General features: G+C 37.4%; 2 pseudogenes; both read left to right on the top strand.

Moving 5' to 3' along the window:
• Positions 1-7,540: 7,540 nt before the first annotated feature.
• Positions 7,541-8,562, top strand: LOC128626526 (olfactory receptor 4C15-like; annotated as a pseudogene).
• Positions 8,563-10,334: 1,772 nt separating this feature from the next.
• Positions 10,335-11,434, top strand: LOC119040526 (olfactory receptor 4C11-like; annotated as a pseudogene).
• The last annotated feature ends 9,276 nt before the right edge of the window (positions 11,435-20,710 follow it).

Here is a 20,710-nt window from a genome sequence, read left to right as displayed (position 1 = left end):
GGAGGAGGAGAGGGGGGAGAAGGTACAGAAAATAAGTAGCATAGACAGTAGATAGAAAATAGATGGGGGGGGCAAGAATAGCATGGGAAATATAGAATCTAAAGGAATTGAGACACATGGTCATAAACTAAAGGGGGGATAATGGTGGGGATGGGGGGTAGGGTGGAGGGGAATGAAGGGGGGAATAGAACAACTGTAACAGCATAATCAATAAAAAAATTTAAAATAAAAAATAAATTTAAAAAAAATAGATGCAGAAAAATCTTTAGATAAGGTACAACACCTATTTATGATAAAAACACTCAGGAAGTGGGAATAGAGGGAGCATTCCTCAATATAATAAAGGCCATATATGAAAGACCTACAGCCAACATCATATTCAACTGGCAAAAACTAAAAGCTTTTCCACTAAGATCAGGAACAAGACAAGGATGTCCACTTTCACCACTTCTATTCAATATAGTATTGGAAGTTATAGCCACAGCAATCAGGCAAAAAAAGGAAACAAAAGGCATCCAAATAGGAAAGGAGGAAACAAAATTGTCATTGTTTGCAGATGACATGATAGTGTACATGGAAAATCCTATAGACTCTACCCAAAAACTTCTCAAAGTAATTAATGAATTTGGCAAAACAGCGGATTACAAAGTCAATATCCAGAAAAAGAATGCATTTTTGTATACCAACAATGGATCAGCTGAAGCAGAAATCAAGGAAAAAATCCCATTTGATATAGCAAAAAGAAAAATAAAATATCTGGGTATAAATCTAACTAAGGAGGTAAAAGGCCTGTATGCAGAAAAATACACAACACTGAAGAAAGAAATCAAGGAAGACACAAACAAATGGAATCATATACCATGCTCATGGATTGGAAGAATTAACATAATCAAAATGTCCACACTACCCAAAGCAATTTACAGATTCAATGAAATACCTATGAAAATACCAATGGCATATTTCACAGTCATAGAACAAACACTACAAAAATTTATATGTAACCATAAACAAGCCCGAATAGCAGCTGCTATTTTGAGAAAGAAGAACAAAGTAGGGGGGATCACAAAACCTGATATCAAACTGTATTACAAGGCCACTGTAATCAAAACAGCCTGGTACTGGCATAAAAACAGGCACATATCAATAGAACAGAACAGAGAGCCCAGAAATCAACCCAACTCTCTACAGTCAATTAATATTTGACAAAGGGGGGCAATAACATAAAATGGAGTAAAGTTAGCCTCTTCAACAAATGGTGATGGGAGAACTGGACAGCTATGTGCAAGAAAATGAAACTTGAGCACAGACTTACACCATACACCAAAATAAATTCAAGGTGGATAAAAGACTTAAATATAAGCCATGACACCATTAAAGTCCTAGAGGAGAACATTGGCAAGAAAATCTCAGATATCTCCTGCAGCAACATTTTTACCAATATGTCCCCTAGAGTAAGGAATATAAAGAAAAGAATAAACAAATGGGATCTCATCAAAATAAAAAGCTTCTGCATGGATAAAGAAAACAGTATTAAATTAGCAAGACAACCAACTGTATGGGAAAATATATTTGCCAGTGATACCACAGACAAAGGTTAATCTCCAAAATATACAAAGAACTTACATGACTTCACTCTAAGAAGAAAACGAACCCAATTAAAAAATGGGAAAAGGTCTTGAACAGACACTTCTCGAAGGAGAACATACAGGGGATTCAGAGACACATTAAAAGATGCTCAATATTGCTAGCCATTAGAGAGATGCAAATTAAAACCACAATGAGATACCACTTTACACTGATGAGGATGGCTATCATAAACAAAGCAACAAACAACAAATTTTGGAGAGGTTGTGGGGAAAAGAGGACCCCAGTTCACTGTTGGTGGGATTGCAGACTGGTACAACCATTATGGAAAACAGTATGGAATTTTCTCAGAAAAATAAAAATCAACCTTCCTTTTGACCCAGCAAAATTCCACTGCTATGATTATATCCCAAGAATCCTAAAACATCAATTTCAAAGAACCTATGCACTACAATGTTCATAGCAGCACAATTTACAATAGCCAAGAGTTGGAAGCAACCTAGGTACCTGTCTGTAAATGAATGCATCAAATAATTGTGGTACATTTACACAATGGAATTCTATGCAGCAGAGAGAAAGAAGGAGCTACTACCCTTTGCAACAACATGGATGGAACTGGGAAGCATTATGCTGAGTGAAATAGGCCAGGTGCTGAAAGAAAAATACCATATGATCTCACCTTTAACAGAAAGCTAAACAACAAAACAAACAAGCAAGCAGAAAAAATTAAAGACAATGAAATAGAGAACAAGGGGACAGTGACCAGAGGGGAGAGGGGAGGGAAGTTAAGGGAAAAAAGGGGGAGGGATTTGGAGGAACAAATGGGAAGGACACAGGGACGAGAACTAAGGGGGGTGGAAATGGGAGGCAGGTGGGGAGCAAGGGGCGGGGGAGGCTGGGATGGGAAAAATAGACAAAAAACTGTACTTGAAAAATAACTAAATAAAATTAATTAAAAAAAAAAGAAAAAAACACTGTACCACCTCCTTCTGGACTCCACGATTCCAGACGAGGAATCTACAGTCAGTTGATTTGGTGTTTCCTCATAGGTAATGTGTCTTTTGTCTCTGGCTGCTTTCAAGACTTAGTCGAGTTTTCAAAAGTGCAATTATAAAGTACTCTGACTTTATCCTGTTTGTGATTTGCACAGTTTCTTAGATCTGTAAGTTTATGTATTTTGCCAGACTTTGGGAGTTTTCAATAAATATTTCTTTAAAAAAAATAGGTTCACTTAATTTTCCTCAAGTGCATTTGATGTCGTAAGTACCCTCAGCTTTCTGCTGATCAGAACTGTTCAGGAATAGTTACATGGCTGAACTGCAAATGCTTTAGTGCTATTGGTCGTGGCTTTGTCTCTGTATTAAAATGAACTAAATTGCTAGGGCAATAGAAAAAAGAAGGTTCAGGCATCTATCAGGAAGGACATAGGTGGACATAGAGAAAGGTTATGTTTTCTTTTATGTTTTTTTAAATTCCAGAAAGAATAAGGGTGTACCAGTTGAGACATTTAGGGACAACAGCAGAGGATTATGGAGAGGAGAGAAAGGGCTCTGAAGTCAGAGGAGAACATTTTTTCAGATACTCAAAAAGGAACACAATTAGCTAGATAGAGAATAAATCTTTTATTGCTAAAGGAAAGAATACAATGGATTTAAGGAACTTAACTAGGAGAATAGTTTAAATTGGGTTTTAGTCTATCCTTTTAATTTTAATAATTATATTTACTAGAAAAATACATGCAAATGTGACTGATAAACACATAGAGGTACATATAAATGCATCTAAAATTCACTGCTTGAAATACAATTACAAAGTACTACTTTGAAAACCTTACTACTAGTTTTTCTTTTTTTAAATTTAATTATTGTTCAAGTACAGTTTTCTGTGTTTTACTCCCATCTCATTCCCACCCCCCTTAGTTGTTGCCCATGTGTCTTTATACTAGTTCCTGTAAATCCTTCCCCTTTTTCCCCTGAAATTATCTCTCCTCTGCCCTCTGGTCACTGTCCTTTAATTCTCTATTTTATATAGTTTTGAATATTATGTGTATTTTGATGTTGAAACAGGAATTTTTATTGTTTTTGGAACAACTGAGGCTAGCATCAGTTTGCTGAGAAAATTTATGAGAAAGAAATAGTGGGTACTGGGGAGAGTGGGGAGGCCAAATTCCCAAGGCTACAGCCCCACGAGGTCACTTAAGGCCCAGAGTCCATGACTGGGAGGTGCCTTGCACCATCTGGTGCAGCTCCAGTATTTTAAAATACATGGCTATGAAGAAAGGAAAGATCTTGGAATATTCTAGGAAAAATATGAACAGAATCAGCTGCTTCCTGTAGAAATGCATGAACTTCAAATTAATTTCAAAGTGAGTATAGAGACTGGGAAGGGCTGGGCCAATGATATCGCTGTTCATGGAAGATTTATATTAGTTTACGATTTTGAGTGTATGATTGTATGTGTGTTAGCATGTTAGTTCCACTAATGCAAATCAAGTACACTGGAGATAATAAAATTATACTCAAATCCCATCTCCTTTGTTTTTAACAGTTCAGATGGAGGATGATATTGTGGGTATTGTGGGTTTTAAATTTGATTCTTTTTGGTTTGCAGAATGACGCTCAACCCACAGAGCTACACCAGTCAGGGCTTAAGCTTGATCCTTAATGTTAAATCCACATACTGAAAGTAAGTCTATCATATGTTCTGTTCTAGATTTTAAAATTACATTAGTATGTTTGTGCAAAGAAGCAGAATTATTACACTTTTTAAAAATGTCTCATTTATCATATTGTAAACATGCCTCACCATCTATGTCCTCATATTATTTAGCATTCACAGAATCTTAATTTTTAGTAATCTGATTTGCATAAACATCTTCCTATTATTGAACATTTATATACTTCTAAATTTTTATTGTTATAAAAGACATGCATCATCTTCAGTTACAGAACTTACATTACCCCATTTCACCTTTAGAAAATTTTTTAGGTTTGTGTTCTAAAAAAAGGATTAGAAACACGTTTACAATCCTGAAAATATTTGTTAAAACATTTCTGAAAGGATTATATGAAATCAAGTAGTTTGATTCCAATTTAAGAATTGATATAATTTTCCCCCTTTTTATTGAATTGATTGGGGTGACACTGGTTAACAAAATGATACGATTTTCAGGTACACAATTCAACAACACATCACGTGTACATTGTATTGTTGTTCCGCACCCAATTCTAGTTTTTGTCTGTCATCATTTATTCTTCCCATACTTTCCTTCACCACACCCTCCTCCAAACCTCCCCTCTCCCTGACAATCACCACATTGTTGGCTGTGGCCATGAGTGTTCTATCTTGTCTTTTTCTTTTTTGCTCAGTCTCCTTAGTTCCCTCCCTCAGCAGCCTTCACCTCCAGCAGCTGTAAGCCTTTTCTCTCTATCTATGAGTCTGTATTTTGTTTGTTCATTCATTTCATTTATTAGATTGCATATATGAGTGGGATCATATTGTACTTGCCTTTCTCTGACTGGCTTACTTCACTCAAAATCATGCTCTTCAAGTCTATCCATACTGTTGCAAAGGGTAAGCTTTTCTCATTTTTTACATCCCAGCAGTATTCCATGGTTTAAATGTACCTTTAGTGAGGATGAGGATGTGGAGAAAAGGAACCCTGGGGCACTGTTGATGGGAATGCAGATTGGTGCAGCCACTGTGGAAAACACCATGGAGATACTTCAAAAAATTACTAATGGAATTGCCTTATGACTCAGTGATTCTACTTCTGGGAATTTATCTGAATAAACCCAAAATACTAATTTGAAAGAACATATGCCCACTATGTTCATTGTTGACAAGCTGATAACTGCTGGATCATACATTGGTATCATTTACTTTTGAACAAATGGTTGTTGACTGATCCAGTGACCTTATAGTGTTTGCTTTATACTCTGATTTTCTGCGTGATAATTTGTTGTTGAATATGGTGTTCAAAGTACACCTTTGTTTAAGAATGTCTAGTACGTTGGGAATGTAATGGAAATGGTTATTTTAAAGTAAGAAAAAAGAGAAAGGTTATCCTAAAGAATTATATCTTTATTATAAATTGCTTTTTGTTAACTCTGAATGGTCTTCACAAAGATCAGGTTATTTTTAGGTTTCACAGTAAGCCTCATTATTATTTTATTTACCAATTTAACAAACAGATTTTATGCATATGTACACACACATTTGGGACATAAAGTTCTGTTGTATGTAGTGGTGAGGACACAACCATTCTTGAAAACTGATGTGTAGCTATGGACAATAGTTAATAATTGGAGTACTTATCTGGATAACTCATGGGTAAGGTGACTGTCTTACTAAGTAAGGGAATAGTTACTAAAATTGGCCAGAGCACTTACCATAAGCAAGTTTTACATTTTGCCAAATTGACACTCCTCATAGTCCTGTGGGATGAGCAGGTAGGTTATGCATGAACATACTTAGTTTGCAATAAAGTCATATAAAAGACATGTTGTACAATATCAGATGGGGCTGCATAGTATAAATAATTAGTAAATATGTGAAAAAGTGTCAAGACTCTAGCTAAACTCAACATATAGTTTCTATTCCTTACCCATGTGGTTGTTGCCAGTTTGTATGTGTACTAATTGGACTATTACTTTCTGAATCTACATCACTTGCTCTGTGTCATCAAGGAGCCTCCTTCAAGGATGAGCAATGGACTCAGAAGACTTTGATTTCCACTGGTGCATGAAGAAAGCAGAGGGGCAAGCTCTACTCCTCTGTCTCTTGATTCATTAGGAATACTTAAGTGTTGTAGCTTGGAGTCTGTTTAAATTCCAGAGACAGTATGTTCCTTGACATTTCTTCTTTCAGCATGGATTGTCTTCCAGGAAAATAGGGATAAAAAGATATAACATGGACTGTTTCCTAGGACTATTTCTTCAATGGCTGCTTTCTTTACATTAGTTCACTTGGTCATGCTGACAATACCCTTAAGTAGGTAAGTATTAATGTTTTTCATAAACACCCATTCTTATTTTAAATGAGGAATGAAGAAAGAACCCAACTCAGCGTGTGCATACTTGTTACATGTTAGTGTAGAGCTAGGCGCTTTTCTATAGAGCTTTCTTCTTTTATAGGGAATGAATTAATTCATCTTTGTTTTGCTTTCTAAATGAATTTACAGGTGTGACAATGATTAATAAAGGTATATAGACATCAAGTGTACAATTTTATAATACATCACCTGTGTATTCTATTGTGTGTTCACCACCCAAAGTCAAGCCTCCTTCTATCACCATTAATTCACCCTTTAACCTCTTCTACAGACCCCTGTGCCCACCTCTTCTTCCCTCTGGCAATCACCACATTATTGTCTGTGTCCATGAGTTGTTTTTCTTAATCCTTTCACCTTTTCAACTGTCCACTAACCCACCTCCCCTCTCATAGCTGCCAGTCTGCTTTTTGTATTCATCTTAAAGGCCCAATTCAGTTCAGAGTTAAAAAAATTGAATGGGTAGTGATGATTTTCCAATGACTCCTAAACTAGGGGTCATTTGTTCTTCTCTTTATAGATATGTTCATCTCCCGGTCAGTGATGGCATGCGGGTCACCCCATTCCCATTCCATACTAATGGCAGCAATGACCACTAAATTACAAGTTCTCAGGCTCAGTGTGGATATGCCTTCAGAATCCTCATAAACAATTCACTCCAGGAAAAGTTTTTGTTTTGACGGTAGAGTTAAAAACTATGTCTCTTCCCTACTCTGTATAAATACTTCTTCTACATATAAGCTGTGGCCACTTTCAAGTATTGAATAATTTATCTCCTCCTGACTGCTGCCTGACTTCCAACTATAGCCTTCAACAAATTTCTAATTTACTGTTCTTTACAACAGAAGCATGTAATCAGCTTTTAACATGGATGTACCAATTGGTGAATGACTATGATAGAATGGTATCAAAAATTGATCCCAGGTGAATTTTTTCTCATAATTGGAGATTTTATATGCCTAGTCTGATGGCATTTGCTTTTTTTGGAAATCATGCAGAACCAAAGCTTTGTAACTGAGTTTTTCCTCTTGGGGCTTTCACAGAATCCAAATGTTCAGAAAATAGAATTTGTTATATTTTTGTTGAGCTACATGGCAACTCTTGGGGGCAACTTGCTAATTGTGGTGTCCATCAGCAGTAGCCCAGCACTCCTGAGCTCCCCCATGTACTTCTTCTTGGCTTTCTTGTCCCTCCTGGATGCTTGCCTCTGCACCGTAACTGGCCCGAAGATGATTGTAGACTCTCTGTCTGAGAGGAAAACCATCTCCTTTGAGGGCTGCATGACCCAGCTCTTTGCTGGACACTTCTTTGCTGGAGTAGAGGTGATTGTCCTCACAGTCATGGCCTATGACCGCTATGTGGCCATTTGCAAGCCCTTGCACTACTCTTCTGTCATGAACTGGAGGCTCTGTGGCATTCTGATGGGGGTGGCCTGGACAGGGGGCTTCCTGCATTCCACAATACAAATTCTCTTTGTTTTACAGCTGCCCTTCTGTGGCCCCAATGTCATCGATAATTTTGTGTGTGAGTTGTACCCAGTACTAGAGCTGGCCTGCACTGACACTCATGTCTTTGGCTTTTTTGTGGTGGCCAACAGTGGATTTATGTGCATCATAATCTTCTCTTTGTTGCTTGTCTCCTATGGTGTCATCTTGTGGTCTCTGAGAACCCACAGTATTGAAGGGAAGTGGAAAGCTCTCTCCACTTGTGGATCTCACATTGCTGTTGTGGTTTTGTTCTTTGTCCCCTGCATAGTCACACATGCCCGACCTCCATCCACTTTCTCCTTTGACAAAATGGTGACAATATTTTACACCATCCTAACACCGTTGCTCAATCCTTTCATTTACACCATCAGAAATAGGGAAGTGAAAAATGCCATGAGGAATGTGTGGAGTAGAATAATGGTAGTTTGTAATGAAAGATGAGACTGATTTGATGGAGTCTACACTCAGTGTGTGTTCTAAGACATGATGCAGCTGCTGAATGTAGTTCCTGCAGTGAAGAGTTAGAGTGGTCTAGGTTCCCTAAGTCTTCCTGGGTATCAGTTCAGCACTCTCAAAAGCATGTCTGCTCCCTGAGGGGCCAATAAGCCATAGATGGCATTGAGGCTGGATTGGTGGAAGTTCCTGTTTTGCAGGACCCCTTACTTGAAGACATTTAGGATGAGAATAGGATGGGGCTGTTATTTCTCCATACCTGGGTTTTCAAGAACCCTTGTCCATGATTCCTAACTGCACCCTCTTTCTTGATTAGGGGCAGTGATATTGCAGTAGGTCATAGAGACATAAATTGAGTTCTGTGATGAAATTTTGCATCAAACTATCCTCCCTAATATTTTCTTTTGCTCCCTTCTCTCTCTATCTGTATGCTACCCTCTGATTATTTTTTTGTTTCTGCTCACTTTCACTCTATTTTCTCTCCTGTACTCACTTCACCCATTCTCTACTCTTGCTTCTTCTACACTCTTATTCATTTAGGTATCTATTTTCTGGTTTGATATTTGCTTCACCAGGTAGTATATAGAACCCGATTCTTGAATTAGAATGGAAAATTAAGGTAACAATTTGTGTCTTCCTTGGAGAGCTCAGGATTTCTGCTTTCTAGGATATACCTGATCCTAGAAAGTCTTCATAAAATCTACATGAAATGGGTGTGCTGTTTTATGTGACATGGTTGGTGAATGCTGGAGAGAGAAGCTATCTAGTAGTACCTTATTCTAGGTTTAACCTAACTGTACTTGGAAAAATGTCCTTCCTTCCTTCCTTCCTTCCTTCCTTCCTTCCTTCCTTCCTTCCTTCCTTCCTTCCTTCCTTCATTCCTTCCTCATTTCCTGTCTCCCTCCCTCCCTCCTTCCTCTCTCCCTTCCTTCCTTCTTTTATTATGTATTTATTTCTTATAGTTGTCGAAGTACGGTTGCCTCCATTTTCCCCCTGAAACTTCCCCTCACCACAGCCATCCCCACTCCCCACTTTTGATTCTACCCCTGTTTGGTTTAGTCCATGAGTACTTTATACAAGTTCCTGACAACACCCCCCACCCATTATCTCCTCCAGCATTTTCTCTGGTTACTGTCATTTTGTTTTTAATTTCAATGTCTCTGGTTATATTATGCTTGCTTGTTTGTTTGTTTTGTTGGTTCCCCAGTAAATGAGTGGATGAAAAAACTATGATATAATTACACGATAGAATACTATGCAGCAGAAGGAAAGAAAGACTTCTACCCATTGCAACAACATGGATAGAAATGGAGAGCATTATACTAAGTGAAATAAGACAAGCAAGGAAACATAAATTTCTACTCACCTCTAAGTGGAAAACATTTTTGTTACTCTGGTCAAAGTTTCCACATTGAAAGGACCAGGCACATAGGTACACTTACCTTATAAAAGAATGTGTAGTGCATATGAAATAACAATAGTGAAAATTGTTTGAAAAATAAAATTATACAACAAGAATAATATATAATCCATGATTTTGTCATCCAGTGAAAATAACACACAGTAATCTAGGCAAATAGGTGATAGAGGCATTTGTCTATGTGGGATAAAAGGGGAGACATGTATTATCAAATATATTTGAACTGGTTCAAAATTTCTACAGGTATAAGCGAGAATGAAAGAAAGGAAAATTACATTCTTCACTACTGTGATATATTCCCAGATGAGGGAGTTAGGAAAGTAAAGGAGTGTTAGGATACATGAATCAGTTCAGTGATAAAACCCCTGAAAATATTGGTCTGATGCAATGTATCCATCTTGTCAGGAGCTAAGTTTGTGTGTTTTGTCCCCCAAATTTCTCTTTGCTTATTGAAAATATAAGAAAGTAGAATTATATGACCTGGCTTTCATGGTTGTCCAACAAGTGTCCATAATTTTATCTTTTAGAACTTTTTGATTTTAGGGAGATCATCTCTATGTTTGATCTCTGTTATTGATCAAAGCAATATTTATGGTCTTCTTGATTCTTTACCTAACAACACTGTCAGGGAACTTTCTCATTGTATTGGCTTTTAAAACGACAAGACCCTTGGGAATCCCATGTGCTTCTTCCTGTCCTATCTGTCCTTTTCTGATGTCTGCCTCTCTACAACCACAGCCCCCAGATTGATTGTGAATGCCCTTTCCAGAAGAAGACCACTTCCTACAATGAGTACATGACTCAGGTTTTCACGGTCCACTTCTTTGGGTGCATTGAGGTCTTTGTGCTCGTCCTCATGGCCTTTCATTGCTACATCGCCATTTGTAAGTGCTTGCAATACCCAATCATCATGAGCCAGAGAGTCTGTGGTGTGTTGGTGATTCTGGCCTGGATGGAATCTTGTGTCCACTCTTCAGCACAGATTTTCATAGCTTTGCAATTGCCCTTTTGTGGTGCCAATGTGACTGACCCCTATTTTGGTGATATTTCGGTGACTTGCAGCCCTTGATGAAACTTGCCTGCATTGACACATATGTGATAAATTTGCTAGTTGTCTCTAATAGTGGGGCCATTTTCATGGTGAGTGTTACAATCCTGCTTATCTCCTGTGTTGGCATCTTGTGTTCTCTGAGAAACCACAGCATAGAAGGAAGGTGAAAAGCCCTTTCCACATGCACATCCCACTTTATTGTCATTGTCATATTTTTTGGATCATGTGTATTTGGTTCATATATACTTGCCCAGCAACCACGTTTCCAGTAGACAAGATGGTGGCTTTTTAATACAATTGGGACATCCTTGCTCAACCCTCTGATCTATACATTGAGAAATGCAGAGGTGAAAAATGCCATGAAAGTGTTATGGTGTAACAAAATATGACTTCAGTTAATAAAAACTATTTGGGGACTCTAATGTATACTTCCTTAATATCTGTGTTTTGTTTCATGGGGAGGAAAGGTAAAACATTCTTTTGGGGAAATAAAGAAGAAATCTGAGAGGATTGCATTAGAATATGGTTATTACTTAAAGCCCATAATCATTTTGAACAACCTAGGATGACCCTTGCTTGAATTCTGTCAACATTTGGTCATACTCATTAGGTAACTTAGCTTCTTATACAAATTTTTCTTAGGAAAGAAAAGTACTGACACATGACAGAATAAGTGTATGTGCATGCAAGTGTGTATATGCACCAATTTTTTTCCTGCATTTCATTCTCGTTCTTATGAATGAAGTCATCAGAGCTAATCCCTAAGGCTTGGACACTTACAGAGTCAAGGTTGCCATCCTGACAAGCTGATTATTAGAGAAGATGTTCTGAGAAATTACTCTTCTGGAAATCTGTGCCTGAGCCTCCTTCACTGGTGGTGTCTACACTGAGGAACCCTCCAATTGCAATAAAAGCTAGAAACATCAGTGAAATCCTACACTGTCTCTGGAAAACCTCTCAAAATTAACTCTGTGTGTGGTGAGGGAGGGAGGAGGGTGAAATTTGGACAAGACAGCACTGTCAGGGAGTCAGTGGCTCTTTGGGGTCTTCCCACTGCTCCTCACTAAGGAGAGGAAGAGACAGTAGGGAGTTTGGCAGCAGAAATAAGTGAAGGTCAGGAAAGAAGGGAGGACAGAGAACAATGCATGATGAAGAGAGAGAAAGGAAGAAAGTGGAAATCTTGTCCAATTGGGAGAGAAGGAGCTTTATCTTTCTTATTTCTTGAGCATTACTTTGGGGTGTATAAACATTTGCAGGCAAATAATTTTCCTTGGCTCTTATGTTATTTGGGTATCAGGGAAGAAGGATAATTTTTGCTGTTTGTTCTATAGTATCTCAAAAGTCAAAATTCAGATTTTTGGAGAAGAATCTAGCATGAAAAGTGAGGCCTAGCACTTCTCAAATTTGGTGTTTTAGTTTCACAGGAGAATATTTCAAAATGTGTTTTTTCATATGGAAGACAACCTAATCCATGTGTGTAATTCACAGCCCCCACCAACTCCACTTCAACTTCATAATCTCATTATCAGTACTGTCATGCCATTTCAGTACCCGGGTTTATAATTATCATCAAATTGGCACCAGAAAGTATTACTCCTAGTCATATGGACTAATGAGAAAAGAACACAATAAACTCATAAGTATGTGAAGCATTTCCATCAACTGAAGACAAAATGTTATGTTGCACCACACATTCCCTAAGTTCTGGTTCAGGAAGGTGGTGGCAGAATAAATACTTTAGTCCCAAGTGGGGCATTTGTCAGAGCTCTCAATACCATATTTGAAAGCAGCTATTTAGTTTCATACTTCTTTCAAATGAGAAATTTCTCAAATTTCTTACAGTTTCGTTTGGAGAGCATTTGCATAAGGCCTTACGAAGATTGTACTTAAGTGTAATTGATTCTCAAGTAACCAAGACACTCAAAATAATACATCAATTTATATCGCTTGGTATTTCTTCAAATTTATTGTAGTGTAAAAACATGTTTATTTGTGACTAAATGAGAACTGAGAAAGCTTCATGAATTTCCTTCTCATTATTAAATAATAGAGAGCCCAGATCTTCTTATATTTTAGATAAGGGCTTGATTAGAAAAGGTGAGAGAAGCATAATGGAATAAAGAGACTGAAATCACAGGATAAAGCACAGCTTGGTTAAAAACCTAAACAACGCATTAATATATTCTGAAGAAGAGAAAATCTACAAAATCCTCTAGGATGAGGTGAAACTCAGATCTGTGAGTAGTTTGTTATTTTACTCAAGCAACACCTTGCAGAAAGATTGAATAAAGCCTAAAATATTAAAAGGGTTGGAGAGCTACAGAAACAACCTTGAACCGGGATGCCCCAACCTAGGCAGGGATGAGATGGTGTGGCTGTTCCTGTACTTAATTTGGAAATTGTGGAAGAATAGAATGAATGGGAGGAAGGATAGCAAAAAATACTAAAAGGAATATTGGCCAATTTTCCCCAAGTTAATTAATTAATGAGTTAATTAATTAAAAATTCTATTGATTTATTCTTAGAGGGTGTGGGAGGAAGAAAATGAGGGATAGAAACATCAATGTGTGGTTGCCTCTCCTATGGTCTTGACTGGGGACCCAGCCTGCAACCCAGGCATGTGCCCTGACTGGGAATCAAAAGAGTGACTCTTTGGTTTGCAGCCCACACTCAGTCTGCTGAGCTACACCAGCCAGGGCAAGTTTACCCCAAGTTTAATAAAAGCTAGAAATGCACAAAACTAAGAATTTAACAAGTCCCAAACATAAAATTCATGGAGGAAATTACAATAAAAGGTAGCATAATAAATTGGTCAAAAGCAGCAGAAAATTGTTAAATGGAGCTAAAGAGAAAATGCACTGTGCACAGAGAAACAAACAAAAATTACAGCAGAATTCTCACTAGAAACAATGTAAACTAGGAGAGAGTAGAGTGACATCTTTAAGACACTTGAGTTTACATCCATACAGCTGGTTAGTTTTGTCACTTTTCACAACTGGGATGGAAGCAGAAGTGTGAAAATAACTGATAAAAAGCATTTGCTTCCGTTCCAAGAACCATAGACCCCGAGGTTATAGTTTGCCAATGCCAATTCTAAAATGACAAAGAGCAAACTCATGATGACTTGAAATCCAGCCAAAGTCCATTCCAGTCTGAGAGCACATTTCATTACGGATTCCTAGATGTCATCAGGGGGAGCTTTAATCCCAGGTTTCCAGATCTTCTCTACAATCTGATTCCCAATATCACCCAGGATGAGTTAACTTTCCATATCCCACTGATATAACAATGACCTCCCTGCATACTCAGTGTGCTAGCACCTTTCTCTGATGTCACTCAGCAAGAATAGAAGTCTTGGCAGTTGTTAGTTCTTCAGTCTTACCCCAGTCGCTGGGAACACTAGGTTATTTCTGCTCTAGCATGGTCTGCTGGGAAGTAATCCAAAAGAGAATTTAGATGGGAGAAATTGACAGAAAACTGTACTTGAAAGATAACTAAATAAAAAAGAGAGAATTTAGACAATCTTTGTTGGCAACAGAATTGGTACTTAGAGCATCCACCGTTTTCCAGGTGGTTCTAGGAAGAGCTTATTTTCCTTCTCTCCAAAGACTGTATATTCTTTAACTTTGTCTAGGTATTCATATTTGATAAACAGTTGTTCACACACTAAAATGGTGACCTTAAAAGCTATGTATATACACAAGCAATGGTGGTGTGCCGGTGCTCTGAATGACAGGAAGGTGAGGAGAGGGATGTCAGGAAGGTATTTTGTGTAAAGGTAGAAAGTTTGCATGACCTCAATGGCAGGGAGAAAGGAAAGAGGGCTCAGACATAGTTCATGCCAGGGCAAGGCACTGGACCCAGAGATGCCATTCAAGGTGGCTGATGTAGTATCTTCAGACAATTCACTATGATGGGGGGAATTGTGTCTGCAAGTAGGGGCCCTTTTCAGTAGCTCAATAGTAAGATTCATCACCAAAGCTTCTTGCCAAAACATCTTGGGTTGCTACAAGAAGATATCACTGGAGGGTTGATTAAAAAAGTGCCTGTTAGTGTTGAAGTAGTTTTGGCACCAATCATTCTAAATAATTAAAGCATTGCATCAGCCTTGGAGACCATGAGTCCATGTTGGAAGGAGATAGTGGCCACAGTTGTCCATTTACAACAGGGAATCTACTTTTCCTTCCCTGCTTTGTGAGCCAAAGGCAGGGCTGGAGTCCAGGCACCTGTAACTAAGGCTGCTCTAAACAACACATCACCATCATTGCCTCAATATAGCTCATGACCCCAAGGGGTAACACCTCAGAGAGACGCTTGGCATATGTGTGTAACAGTCTATACATCAGCTAACAAGCGACAGTGAATTTTTTAAAAATCGAAGGCTTATTTTTTAGAACATTTTTATGTTTAGCAGCAATGTTGAATAGAAGGTACAGAGAATTTCCATATACCTTGTGTAAGTATACAAAGCCTCATATACATATGCACATCCTCCTCCAATTATCAATTTCCTCTGCCAGAGAAGTACATTTGTTATACTTGTTGAATCGACATTGGCACATCATAATCACTTAAATCCATAGTTTGTCTTAGGGTTCTATCTTGGTGTTGTGCATTCTGTGAGTTTGAACAAATGTATAATGACAGAAATCCATCATTATTATATTCTACAAAGTAGTTTCACTGCCCTAATAATCCTCTGTGCTCACTGATTCTTCTACTCACCCTGTCCTGCCAATCTTCATATTGAATTATTGAATTGCAATACAAGATTACGGTAAATCTATCTTTAATTAGGCCACATTTTTTAGCTCTTCACTTCTAAGGAATTTTTTGTAGGCTAAAGGACATGCAGGCTCAAGATTCTGGAGGTTTATCTCTTTTTGGAGCGCTGCAACAAATCAGTAAGAGAGTAGAGGTAATATATCTCATGATTATTTTCCAAATAGAAGATCTTGTTTTACTTGACTAGGCCTTTGAGCCCATTCTGGGAAGCAGAGAACTTTATGATATCATGCAATACTCTGAGGTCCTTTATTAACATGCCTTTGTGAACATCCACAACTCACCTTAGTTAATATAGGTATAATGACTTAGATGGAAACATTTTTATGAATATGTTTCTTATTAATAGAAGCATAATCATATAACCCAGATTTAAATTTGTAGATTACATATTTTAATAACATTTAACATATAAGGGAATGTCTGCTTCAAAGATTCTCTTCCCTTCAGAGGATGCCAGCCTATTTTAATGTTCATTTTTTTCTCCAAACACAATACAGATAAGTTTGGTAAGAATTGAGCCTCAGGTTTCAGGCACTACACTGCCTTCCCTGGATTCTACTTGGAAATAAATAAGAAGAACTAGAAAAGGTTTTGTCTTCTAATGCTGGAGAGTTGTTTTAGGGCCCTGGATGGGGGCAAAGTAGTTTCTTGCTGATCCACTTACTCTTCTACCAAAGACACTTCTATTTCTTCTTCCTGTTTTTTCTTTAACACCTTCAATCATCCTTTGCATTGGGCTCCTATTGCCTGGTACCTTTGTTCATCCCAAGGCACCTAATGCCTCCAAAACCTGTTTGCAATTGGTTACTCAGGATGAGGTGGGTTAACTGACTTTTCTGTAGGCTAAATGGATAAACTCAAGTTAAGTTTACTATAATATGCATGATGCTTCTGATCAGTGAAGGAAAAGGAATGCTAGGGAATGTTTCTTTCCAGAGTGCTAATATTGTATGTTATTATGTCTTAAAATATTTCCTAGGGAATGCTGAAAGAGATTTTACCTTTTGTATTTCATGGAGGGCTCCTTTTACAAAGGGATAAAAATACTTGACACCAAGTTAGAGTGTTCTCACAGGTAAGTGGCAGGTTTCTATCTTTGAACTCAGAAATGTGCGTATTTTAAGTAGGTTCACTTAATTTTCCCCAAGTGCTTTTGATGTCATAAGTAGCCTGATATTTCTGCACCAGAACTGTTCAGGAACAGTTACATGGATGAACTGAAAATGCTTTAGTGCTAGTAGTTGTGGCTTTGCCTCTTTCTTAAAATGAACTAAATCGCTAGGGCAATAGAAAAAAGAAGGTTCAGGCATCTGTCAGGAAGAATATAGGTGGACATAGAGAAAGGTTATTTCTTTTAAATTCCAGAAATAGTGGTTTTAATTTGCATCTGTCTGATAGCTAGCGATATTGAGCATCTCTTCATGTGTCTCTGGATATTCTGTATGTCCTCCTTGGAGAAGTGTCTGTTCAAGTCCTTTTCCCATTTTTTAATTGGGTTAATTGTCTTCTTAGAGTGGAGTCATGTGAGTTTTTGTATATTTTGGAGATTAAACCTTTGTCTGAGGTATCATTGGCAAATATGTTTTCCCATACAGTTGGTTGTCTTTTTAATTTAATACTGTTTTCTTTAGCCATGCAGAAGCTTTTTATTTTGATGAGATCCCATTTGTTTATTCTTTCCTTTATATTCCTTGCTCTAGGGGACATATCAGTAAAAATGTTGCAGGGTGAAATATCTGAGATTTTTCTGCTAATGTTCTCCTCTAGAACTTTAATGGTTTCAAGGCTTATATTTAAGTCTTTTATCTACCTTGAATTTATTTTGGCATATGGTGTAAGTCGGTGCTCAGGTTTCATTTTTTTGCACGTAGCTGTCCAGTTCTCCCAACACCATTTGTTGAAGAGGCTAACTTTACTCCATTTTATGTAACTGCCCCCTTTGTTGAATATTAATTGACTGTAGAGAGTTAGGTTTATGTCGGCTCTCCATTCTGTTCCCAAACCACAATTAGATATCACTTTACACCGGTCAGGATGGCTATCATAAATAAAGAAACCAACAACAAATGTTGGAGAGGTCGTGGGGAAAAGGGGACCCTAGTTCACTGTTGGTGGGATTGCAGACTGGTACAACCATTATGGAAAACAGTATGGAATTTTCTCAGAAAAATAAAAATTGACCTGCCTTTTGATCCAGCAATTCCACTGCTAGGATTATACCCCAAGAATCCTAAAACATCAATATCAAAGAACCTATGCACTACAATGTTCATAGCAGCACAATTTACAATAGCCAAGAGTTGGAAGCAACCTAGGTGCCCATCAATAAATGAATGGATCAGATAATTGTGGTACATATACACAATGGAATTCTATGCAGCAGAGAGAAAGAAGGAACTACTACCTTTTGCAACAACATGGATGGAACTGGAAAGCATTATGCTGAGTGAAATAAGCCAGGAGTTGAAAGACAAATACCATATGATCTCACCTTTAACAGGAAGCTAAACAACAAAACAAACAAGCAAGCAAAATAAAAACAAATACACTGAAATAGAGAACAAGGGGACAGTGACCAGAGGGAAGAGGGGAGGGAATTTAAGGGAAAAAATGGGAGGGATTTAGAGGAACAAGTGTAAAGGACACAGGGACAATAACTAAGGGGGGTGGAAATGGAAAGGAGGTGGGGTGCCTAAGGGAGGGGTGGGCTGGGATGGGAGAAATAAACAGAAAACTGTACATGAAAAATAACTAAATAAAAATTTAAATAAATAAATAAATTTCAGAAATAATAAGGGTGTACATGTTGAGACATTTAGGGACATCAGCAGAGTATTATGGAGAGGAGAGAAGGGACTCTGAAATCTGAAGAGAACATTTTCTATATAGTTAAAAAGGAACATAATTGGCTAGATAGAGAATAAATATTTTATTGCTAAAGTAAAAAATATGCTGGATTTAATAAACTTAACTAGGACAGTAGTTTGAATGGGTTTTTAATTTATTCTTTTAATTTTAATAATTATATTTACTAGAAAAATACATGCAGATGTAAATGGTATGCCCATATAGGTACATATAAATTACTCTAAAATTACTGCTTGAAATATGATTATAAGGTACTACTTATGACAACCTTATTACTAATATTATATATAGTTTTGAATATTATATGTACTTCAAAGTTGAAACAGGAATTTCTATTATTTTTGGAACAACTGATGCTAGCTAGCATCAATTTGCTGTGAAAATAAATGAGAAAGAAACAGTGGTCACTGGGGAATTGGGAGGCCAAATTCCCAAGGCTACAGCCCTACTTTGTGGCCTAAAGCCCACAGTCAATAGCTGGGAGGGGCCCTTCACAATCTGGTGCAGCTCCAGTGTATTAAATACATGGCTCTGAATACATGAAAGACCTTGAAATCTTCTAGGAAAAATATGAACAGAATCAGCTGCTTCCTATAGAAGTGCATGAACTTCAAATTGATTTCAAAGTGAGTATAGAGAGTGGGAAGGGCTGGGCTAATGATATGGCTATTCATGGAAGATTTATGCTTGTTTATGATTATTAGTGTATGGTTGTATGTATGCTAGCATGTTAGTTTCGCTAATGCAAATTAAGTATACTGGAGATAATAAAATTATAGTTAAAACCCACCTCTTTTGTTTTTAACTGTTCAGACAGAAGATAATATGGTGTTGTGGGTTTTAAAGTTGATTCTTTTTGGTTTGCAGAATGACGCTCAACCCGCAGAGCTACACCGGTGCGGGCTTAAACTTGTTCCTTAATGTTAACTCTATATACTGAAAGTCAGTCTATCATATGTTCTCTTCCAGATTTTAAAATTATATTAGAATGTCTGTGCAAAAAAGCAGAATTATTACAAGTTTTTATTTTTTCACTTAACATATTGTGATCATGCCTCACCATCTATGCCCTCCTATTATTTAGTATTCAAAGCATCTTAATTTTTAGTAATCTGATTTGCATAAATATCTTCCTTTATTGAACATTTTATATATTTCTAAATTCGTATTGTTATAAAAGACATGCATCATCTTTAGTCGCAGAAATTACATTACCTCATTTCAGCTTTAGAAAATTTTTTAGGTTTGGGTTCTATAAAAAGGAATAGAAACATGTTTACAATCCTGAAAATGTTTGTTAAAACATTTCTGAAAGCATTACATGAAATCAAGTAGTTTGATTGCAATTTAAGAATTAATATGATTTTCCCTCTTTTTATTGAATTGATTGGGGTGACACTGGTTAACAAAATAATACAATTTTCAGGTGCACAATTCAACAACACACCATGTGTACATTGTATTGTTTTTCAGCACCCCAAGTCTAGTTTCTGTCTGTCGTCATTTACTCCCCCATACCTTCCTTCACCACCACCCCCGAAACCTACCCACTTCATGGCAATCACCACATTGTTGTCTGTGGCCATGAGTGTTCTGTCTTTTCTTTTTCTTGTTTGCTCAGCCTCCTCACTTGTCCCACCTACCAGCCCTCACCCTCAACAGCTGTCAGCCTTCTCTCTCTATCTATGAATCTGTCTGTATTTTGTTTGTTAATTCATTTTGTTCATTACATTCCACATATGAGTGGGATCATATTGTACTTGTCTTTCTCTGAGTGGCTTACTTCACTCAGAATAATGCTCTTCAGGTCCATCCATACTGTTGCAGAGGGTAAGCTTTCCTTATTTTTTATATCCCAGCAGTATTCCATTATATAAATATACCTTTAGTGAGGGTGAGGATGTGGAGAAAAAGGAACCTTGGTGCACTGTTGGTGGGAATGCAGATTGGTGCAACCACTTTGGAAAACACTATGGTGATACCTCAAGAAATTAGTAATGGAATTGCTT

Source organism: Artibeus jamaicensis, unplaced genomic scaffold, assembly GCF_021234435.1.
Source record: "Artibeus jamaicensis isolate MK-2021 breed Jamaican fruit bat unplaced genomic scaffold, CSHL_Jam_final scaffold_614, whole genome shotgun sequence".
Lineage (NCBI taxonomy): Eukaryota > Metazoa > Chordata > Mammalia > Chiroptera > Phyllostomidae > Artibeus > Artibeus jamaicensis.
This window is presented reverse-complemented; position numbering and strand designations above follow the sequence as displayed.